The sequence below is a fragment of the Aedes albopictus genome, chromosome 3, assembly GCF_035046485.1.
Source record: "Aedes albopictus strain Foshan chromosome 3, AalbF5, whole genome shotgun sequence".
NCBI lineage: Eukaryota > Metazoa > Arthropoda > Insecta > Diptera > Culicidae > Aedes > Aedes albopictus.
Window position 1 is genome coordinate 19,382,940 of NC_085138.1, and position 10,371 is coordinate 19,393,310.

Below are 10,371 nucleotides of genomic sequence, written 5' to 3' on the forward strand. Positions count from 1 at the left end.
TCGATGTGTATTACATCTTCTTCAGGGAATTAGGGGTGTTAATCGCTTTCGTTTTGAAAGGCTTTGTGGAAGCATAATCCGTCCGAAAAACTATTTAAGAAAACGTTGGAATCGACTTCTTGAACACTAGTTATGTTTTTGCCGAATTCGGTTCGCACTTCTAACAACACTGTTGTTAGAATTAACACCCCTAATTCCCTGAAGAAGATGTAATACACATCGAAACGTCGGATGAAGGAGAATATCTGATCGTTTGATTGCAATTGCGACTGCCACGCCGAAAATTCTCCCAGGTGTCCAGGATACCTCAGTCGAAAGCTGCCTCCAAAAGCAGATAGTGAGACGGATTTTCTAACCATCAATCGGTAAGCGCACTTAATCCAACTCGGTAGTGGAACGTCATCTGTGGAACTGACAGTTTTTGGATGCGGACATCATGAGCGATAAGGAAGAGACTAATCTGAGGCAGGCATTGGGTAGTAGGAGAAACCTGATCGCTGCAGTGTACAGTGCTCTGTGAAGATGATGATGAGTGATGACTCTCATACCGATGAAGAAAAAAAAACATCATTCCGCTAGCCTAGATGATAAAGAATACTGGGATACTGCAGGTCTCGCCGGATGAACAGGAAGAACCTGGAAGCCATACTAAAGCGAATCGACGTAGAGAAGCCTATCTTTACGCTCCCAACCCTGCGTCGTAGGAATAGCGGCCTGTGCTTTCAAAGAACCTGTCAGCACCGAGAAGTGATTGAAAATTCGGAATGGCAAAGCGCTATGGTTGACAAAATGGACTTGGTAGCAAATGCCACTACGAAAAGGACGTAATTTGGTGGGATCCAAGTGGATTTATAACAAGACGTATCGCTCAAGAACGCGTGGAACAATTTGGAATGGATTGTGACCAGATGTTCGAACCAGCACCAGTCACTCATACGACAACGCCGTAGACATTCTTGACAGTAGCTGCGAAACGCGATCTTGTGGTCTGTCATATGGACTTTAAAACGACATACCTTAACGGAACCTTGGATGAGGAAAATCTCGTGTGTCGGCCAGTGTTGTCATGGTACAATCAGAGTCCCTGGTACAATCGCTGAAGGAATTACTGAAGAAATTCCTGGATGAAATCCCTGTAAGAATTCCTGAAGGAATCCTTGAAGTCCCAGACAACCAATTCATACGTAAAACGAAGTTTAAAACCGTGTTATACGCGCAACTATCCATAAAAGTTTCATCGCATAAAATGCTGCAAATATGCCTTATGCGTGCAAAAGTGGAGGCGATATGCGTGCATGGACGGAACAAAGATAACGCTATATGAGTTGAAACGATATCATCTGCGATTAAAGATGTGAACTGTATTGCGACGTAATCAATCATATTGTGCGACTTGTTTGTATTAGAACAAAAAGATACAACTCACGGCGCCCCCAGTATCGAACTTATGACGTTTGGACTAACAACCGGTAATTTATACTTAACGCCACACAAATTCTTGCGGAACAAGCTAATAATTCGTGATGACATTCTAACTCATCTCAGGGTTTTCCTACTTAAAACCGACTTACCTGTAATGTCCAAGTACGGGGAATTTTGGCCAAAAAAACAACTTTATCGTGAAGTTCTACATTTTATGCCTACCAGAACCCTGCAGGGCGAGGTGAAAACGCTTCTCAATTGGATCACAAAACAGCAATAACCAATTCTTAATCAAAAATCGTTTACAACTTAAATCTTTTTCACTTTCGCAGCGGATCCACACCGAAACCCTTGCCGAAACCACAGTCAGACAGCAATTTTTCTCTTGTTATCACAATTCAAATCACATTATGTGTGCTTAATAGATTCTCGATAATGTGGGTTTGTATATATACGTAAACAAATTTGCTTATGCGTTTGTACGAGTTAATTGACTTACCAATGCGAGTGGTGCTGTCATAACAAGGTGAAATACGCATAATCATCACAGCACACCGTTTTGTGCGAATACGAATGTTATTTCTTGAGTCTGCTTGTATGATTATGCGATTCAGTTTTGTTCGTCGCAAATTCAACATTGAAACGTAGTTCATTGTGATGAATTTCGCACTGTGGTTGTACTTATGGTTTACACTTATGCGATTGTGAGGTATATTGGTGATAATATGATGAAATCTATGCATTTTTATGCGAGTTCTGGTTGTCTGGGGTAAGTCCGGGAGAAATTCCTGAAGAATTCCTTGAAAGAATTCCGGGAGGAGGCCCTGAAGGAATTCCTGTAGGAACTTTTGAAGGCATTCCTATAGGGGTTTTTTTAGGAATTCCTGGTGTAATTTCTGGAGAAATTCCTGATGGGGTCCGTGGAGGAGATCCTGCAGGAATCCCACGACGAATTAAAGCAATTCCTGAAGAAATTCCTGGATCCCAAGCAACACAAATGGTCACAAAACAGTCACGGCAGCGCATGTAAGGGTTGCGGAGTAAGTCACAGTGATTTCTGTGCAACCCTTATATGCGCGGCCTTGACTGTTTTGTAACCATGTGTGTTGCTTGGGATGAAATCCCTGTAGGAATTCCTGAAGGGATCCTTGAAGTAAATTACTGGAGAATTCCCTGGAGGAGTTTCTGGACGAGCCCTGGAGGAGTTCCTGGAGGAATTATTGGAGGCATTTCTGGATTAATCCCCCTGGAGGATCCCTGGAGAAATTCCTGTAGGAATTCCACATTCCTGGAGTAATTCCTGAATGATTTCTTGGAGGGATCCCTGGAGGAGTTCCAGAAGGAGTTCCTGGAGAAATCTCTGGAGCAATCCCAGGAGAAACACCTGGAGAAATTCCTGAAGGAATCCCTGGAGGAATTCTTGGAGGAATTCCTGGAGGAATCCCTTGAGGAATTCCTGAAGGAGTCCCTGGAGGAAATCCTGGGAGAATTCCTGGAGGAATTCCTGGAGAAATTCCTAGAGGAATCCCTGGAGGATATCCTAGAAAAATCCCTGGAGGAATTTTTGGACGAATTCCTGGAGAAATCCGTAGAAGAATTCCTGGAGAAATCTCTGGATAAATTCGTGGAGAAATCCCTGGAGGAATTCCTGGAGGAATAAATAAATAAATTTTTAGAGGAATTTATGGAGGAATTTTTGGATGAATTCCTGGAGGTATTCCTCGAGGTTCTCCTGCAGGAATTCCTGGAGGAATTCCTGGAGTAATTCCTGGAGGAATTCCTGGAGTAATTCCTGGAGGGATTCCTGGAGTAATTCCTGGAGGAATCCCTTGAGGAATGCCTTGGGGAATCTCTAGAGGAATCCTTGGAGGAATTTCTGGTGGACTCCCTGGTGGTATCCCTGGAAGAACTCCTGAAGGAATCCTTTGAGTAAACCCTGGAAGACATCCTGGAAGAATTCCTGGAGCAATCCCCGGAGGAACTCCTGGGGGGATGTTTGAAGCAACTCCTGAAGGAATCCTTGAATAAAATCTGGGAGAAATTCCTGTAGGAGTTCCTTGAGGAATGCCTGGAGAAATTCCCGAAAAAAGTTCATGACGAAAATTTAGCTTAAATTCCTGAAGGAACCCCAGAGTAATTCCCTCCCCCCTAATTCCTAGAAGATTTCCTTGTGTTAAACTTGGAGGAATTTCTGGAGAAATTCCTGGAGGAATCCTTGGAGGATTTTCTGGGGGAATTTAGAGGAATCCCTGGATTAATCACCAGAGGAATCCCTGGAGGATCCTCTGAAGGAATTACTGGTGGAGTCCCTGAAGGAATTTCTCCAGGGACTCCTTCAGGGATTCCTCCAGGAATTTTTCAAGGGATTTCTCCCGGGAGAGTCCCTTACTTAAGGTTTCCAAATTTCAGCGCCCCTTATACAGGAACGCCCCATAAAAATGACTTCAGTACTGCGCCTTATAAAGAATTATCCTGGGAAAACCCCTCCATGCACAATCCATTCTTTGTTATTTAACGACTGTTTTATGCAATCATCGCGGACTTTCTTGCTGAAATTTCTTCAATGAGTTTTGCAGGATTTCTTGTAAAAAATTATAGAAAATTTTCCAAGATTACCTCCAGGGATACCGTTAGAAATTCCGTTAAGGGAATCTTTGAGGATTTATCAGAAATTTTCAGAATTGTTTACAGAAATAAGATTCTCACAGAATTTCTTAGAATCTTTTAGGCAAAAAATGCATCTGAAGATTCCTCATAGTAGTCTTTCAAAATAAATACCTGTCCATGAATTTCTTTTAAAATTTCTCCACAGATTCCTCCAGTGATTTTTTTTAAGGAATTTTCCTTGGCACTTCTTCAGGAGTTTCTCAAGGAATTTCTCAGAAGATTCTTCTTGAAACACAGGTTTCCTCAAAAATGTCTTCCGAAATTTCTTCTGGATTTCCTGAAGAGAATTGCCACGAATTTCTTTTATTCTTCAACCACTTAACCTAATTTACAGCTCTCGGAGGGAGAGCACCTGACGAAACATTTGCAAGTACGGGGGCTAGAATCAAACCATCCACTAAAAACAGTTTTTTTTTGCAGGAGTTTTCCTTTGGGATTTTTTCTAGATATTTTCCAAGAAATTCTTCTAGGTAATTCTCCAGGAGTTTGTCCGGGAATTTCACCAAACGTTTCTTCAAAAGATGCAATTCCAGGAGAAATTTGTTCACACAGATTCGGAGATTCTTTCAGACATTTCTCTTTGGGTTGTCCTTAAGAAATTCAGACATTTTTTCAGAAAAATTTCCTTTTGCATTAATTGGCGAATTCCTCAAAAAAAAAACCTTTTTTTAAAGTTCCCCCAGAGGTTTCTCCAATAGTTCCTTTAGGTATTCCTCCAGGCATTGCTTTGGGATCATTCAGTCCTTCCATTCAGGATTTCTTTCAGTTTTTTTTCCCGAGATACTGTCAATAATTCCAGCAGAAATCACTCCAAAACCAGTTCCATTGCATCTTTTAAGGATTTTTAAAAGCAGATTTTCTATAAATACCTGCAGAGGAGTCTCCAGTTCTTCCAGGTATTATTTCAAAAATTACTTTTTTTCTATTTCGTCAGTGGTTCTCTAAGGAATTCCTCCAGGGGTTTTTTTTATTGTCTCTGCAGGATTTCTTCCAGAATAGTTATTTAGGGATTTTTTGTACAAATCTCTTCAAAAACCGTATAAGCTTTTTTTTTTCTGAGAATTCCTTCATTGGAATCTGTAAAAGTTCTTTCAAGGATACCTTCAAAAAATTCTCCCGGCATCGCTCTGAAATTGATTGAGGGATGTCTTCGCAGTACCTTTGTTTGCGATTTCTGCGGACATTTTGTAGAATATTATTTCCGAAAATTCCTTATGGATTTTTTTTCCAAGAATCCCTCCAGAAGTTTCTAGAGCATTTTTTTTCCTTGGAATTACTCCATAAGTTTTGATAAGGACTTTTTCGACTGGCGAATAGCTTGAATGGTTCGTTTTCGATTTACAGTGTTATGAATTGTGTTGATTAGTTGGTTATCATCGCCGACGATTTGGTTGTGTATCGAGCCCTAAGAAAACTTCCATAGCCTGATCGAAACATCGGTGATGATAACCAATTCATCAACGCAATTCATAGGACTGTAAGCCGAATTCCTCCATAAGACTCTCATGATTTTTTTTCTGAGAATTATAGGGGTATTTTTAGGTGTTTCTTCAGGTATTCTCTTAGGTATTTATCCAGGAATTTCTTCCATCAGAAATTTGTGTTCAAGAATTGCTTCAAAATTGTTTAAGAATTTTTCATGAAATTTCTTCACGAGTTTTTCAAAGGATTTCTAGAAGATTTTAGTAGAATTGAACGAATGAATGAATGAAGACTCAAAAGCCGAACTTTCGAAAAAATACCTTGCTGAAGTTCCTGAATCCCTACAGTTCTGGAAAAGTCTCTGGAAATAAAATATCTCCTCAAAAGAATGTCAGAAGGAATCGCAGCAGGAATTCCTAAAAAAAGCTCTTGAGATGTTCCTGAATATTTGGTAAAATTCAGTGCAGAACTAGGAATTATTTTTAAATAAATCTCTGGAGAGATAACCCAAATATACTATATTAACAATATAGGTCACTTCGTGTTTTCACATACAACGACATGGAGACGCCGTTTACGAATGATTACAGCACCACCTGTTGTCAGAAAAAGTCAATAATTGAATTTTGATCAATTTTAGTTCACCGTGCAAGGTGACATTTCTCGAAAAAAGATGTTGGGGGTGTCGAAATTTTTTGTTCCCAAATAATCGATTAAAAAATAATCGATTTACAATATAGGTACAAAAACAAAATAATATTTCATTAGATGACATCTACGAATATAGGGTATTGGTTCCCTTCTTAAGCATGTGGCTCCCATTTTCATCCTACGAAAAACAAAGGATTGAAGCGCTGTTTGTTTTGTTTATTATTTTTGTATTTTTTGTTAGAAGTGAGCACCCATGAAAACAAAAAGAACGGAATCAATCGGTGCCGTAATCGCTTGTTTTCGAATAGGATGAATATGGGAGCGTGAGATTAATGATGGAACACATTCCCTAAATAGACTACTTAGCTGTAAAATACTCAATATCTGTAGAAGAATTTGAATGCTCCCTCATTGCAAAGTCACCGAAATCGTTTAACTTCGAAATTTAAAATTTTCACCCTCAAAATTTGTTGAACTTGGCCTCGCAGTGGACACGGTTATACATATAGGCCTAATCAGAAGACGTTTCAAATCAGCTGATTTTGGGGGCCTTTGACAGTTCTTCTATGAAAATGACACTTTAGCGTTTGCGCTTTTGTTCGGCAGTTGTAAACAGTGGCATACACGGACCTGTCAACTGAAAAGGCCTAATAATTCCAACCGATCTATCACATCGCTACCGTCCCGGGATTCGCGTAACCAAGAAGAAATTGATTAACTCTCAGAGTGCGTTTTTACATTTGTTTATTTGCCAACGGGCTAGTACGGACTAATGATAAAAACAAAACTTTTTTTAAAAAATTGGCTTTTGATTTGTACTGTATAAACATAGTTGAAAAGTGTATCATTACATTGCAATAATTGAAAGAGAAAGTGAACAAAGAGAGCCTCTCAAATGCAGATAGGACCTATTGAAATGTTTGGCCTGAATTCAGCAATTGACCAATCCAAATTCCAGTATGGTAGTGGTTTGTGTTAAGATTTCCCGTGTTAATCTATCTGTAAGAACTTTGTAAACATCTTTTGTTCTCACGTATATGGATAGGCTTGCAGTAGGTTTCGTGAGACATTTTTTGGACAACTCAATATGCTTCGTCGGTACTCGTACACATACACACTCAGACAGATCTCATCAGTCATCATCATTCATCGTTATTATAATTCTAGTACAAGGGGGCTGTTACTACTTTACTCCAACAAAATTAACTTATATTTTGCCCTGGTGGTTGCTAATGGCTTTTAATGTCATCTTTCTTAATGTCCACGCTGACATACATACATCGGATTGGATAGCTTACAAAAAATCCGGAAGATCACCAACCAAGTCTCGCGTTTAGTATTATAAAGGTGTATCCACAATGATTGATTTCTCTTCATCGATTTTCCCTTCGGATTAGGAAAGGACTACTAGAACTAGCATCTGAAACAACAAAAACAGCCGAAAATGATTTGCTGGTCAATTTTATTAACCAAAGAGAAAGTCGATGAAAAGAAATCGATCATTGTAGATACGCCCGTATGATACTAAGCGCGAGAAGTGCACGTCAAATTTCTTTTGGCAGAGTGCAAGACATTGCATCCATTCCGTGCTTACAAAAAATAAGCTCCGGGACCGGACCTGAGAATGAAAATATTTAATTTCGATTAATTTCGTTGCTCTTCCGAAGTGAACTGTGAGTTTATTCGAATACTGATAGTTTTATTCCGGACTAATCGGTTTCCTTGCGCCTGCGGCTCAGTTAGCAGCGGTTAGCGACGGTAAGGAACAAATAAATGCGGATTTTCCAATTAGAAAAAGGATATGTCATTCCCCTTCGTTTCCTCCTAGATTTTTTTTTAGAAATTCATTCAGGAGTTCTTTTTGAAATTCATTCAAGAGTGCCTTCAGAGATTGATTTAAAGTTTTTTTTTTCTAAAATTTCTCCAGAGGTTCTTCGAGGGACCCCCAAGAGTTCCTACTGAAATTATTCCAGCAATTTCTTCTGATGTTCCTTCAAGAATTAATTCTAGGAATCCTCAAGAATTCTCTTCTTGGATTCGTTAAGAAGTTCCTTATAGGATTTCCTTATAGGAGTTTCTTGGAGTCTTTCTTGGATTCCTGCAGAAGCTCCTTCAACGATTCCCACAGGAGTTTTTTTTACGAATACCTCCCGGAGTTCCTTCTTGAATTCCTCCAAAATTTTCCAAGAACGAAATGGAGTTGTTTCAGTGATTTATCCAAGAGTTCCTTCAAAAATTCCTCCATCTGGGAATTTCAACCGGGATTTATACCAGTATTCCTCCAAAAGTTCCTTCTGGAATTCACTCCGTCCTTTAAGGATTTCCACAAGGTCTTCTGGGATGAAGTGACTCTGTAAATCTCCAACGCGATTTTATATGAACAATTTAATTAATATTTTTCGAGGGATCTTTCCAGAATTCCTTCAGAAGTTTTCTCTTTGAAGTATCTGAAATCTTCCAAGAATTATTTTTGTGATTCCTTCCAAGATTTCTATAAATTTGGAATATCTTCAGAAGTACTTTATCGGGGATTCCCAGAAGAAATAAGTGAATACTAGATTTGTAGTAATGAGTTGTTTTTTTTTTTGTATGGTGAGATGCTAAACTCTCCGTTACTGCATTGAAACGGTGATGCTGCTTAAGCAAAACTTTGGTGAATTATGTTGTTGAAGTTGCAATAAATGAGAATACAACAACATAGTTACCCAAAGTGTTGCTCAAACAACATCAAATCAGTCTAGCAGTCATAAAACCCTTGCTTTTTTTTATTACCATTATTGCAGTTACCATTTTATTGCAGTAACGGAGAATTTACTTTCTCATTATACAAAAATTCAGCTTATTACTACAAATCTAGTACTTCACTGATTGCGTTTTATTCATGGAGAGATGTAATCCCAGAAGGAACTTTTGGAAAAAAAAGGGAACGAATATCTGGAGGACTTTTTTCAAAACTGCTGGAGAAACTGGAGAAACTGCTGGAACGCTCGCCCTAAGCAATCCCGAAAGGAGTTCCTAAAATAATTCCTGATTTTTTTCTAGGAAGAATCCCCCAAGAGCTTCTGTAGGAATCTTGGAGAGAAACAATTCAGGGTGCAATTCTTAAAGGGATCCCACAAGGAAATTCTTGTGTAATTTCCGGAGAAAATACCGTTCATAACTCGCTAACGGAAAGCTCGTTTAGGGTCTTCTTTGTTTCAGTCTGTTATGTACGTTTATCAGTTTAAAGTTATTTCGCATGTCGCGCGAGTCGCGACTTCGATTTGGTGCTGCAACGATAATATACGCCAAAAATTGTTTAAGAAGAGAGAATTAAATTTGTTCTAATTTGAGTAGTTGAAATAAAATCGATTAATGTTAATCGATTATTTCAGAAGAAATGGGCATCCCCATCATGCAATGACAGTTCGACAGAATAAACGTCATTCGGATAGCGCATGCATTTAGTGTGTAGTAGTACCTCTTCTGACGCTTGGTGGCATCACATTCACTAAAAAGGTGTCGCCAAAAAATCGTAAGAGTGACCTATATTGTTAATATAGTATATTTGGATAACCCCAGGAGAAATTTCTTAAGAACTTCCGGTAGAAACTTTTCGGGAAACCCTTGGTGGAATTCCTTGAAAAAATATTGGGAAAAATGTTGGAGAAATCTATTAATAAAATTCTAGAGGATTTTCTGACAGTATTCTTGGAAAAATCTGTGACCTAATAAAAACCTAAATATCTCATCCTAAATATGTATCAAATATCGCATAGATAAGCGTTTGGAAAGATCCCTAGAAAAAAAAAACTCTTGCAATATCTCTAAATGAATTCTCGTAGACATTCCTGGGAAATATTTTTGAATAAATTTCCTAAAGAATCCTTGGTTATCTTCTGAGGAAATGCAGGATAAATTTCTGGGGTGATTGGGTGATTGGAATCATAGGTACGATTAGTAATTTTAATATGGAATCGGTAGTTTCTACAACAAAATTTATTTCAGTGTAACACTTCTGTCGTCTGGGATCCGATAACAAAAAAAAAATAACTATATCGGGGAAAGTTGAAACGCAAAGTTTTGATAATGATTTCAGTATAATTTGTAAATTTATCCTTTATTAAAAGATTCTTTGATTCAAATAATATGTGTTATAACATTCGACTCGCCGATTTCCTCAAAGTTTAATGTTAAATAATTTGTTATTGATATCATCGGCATCATCGT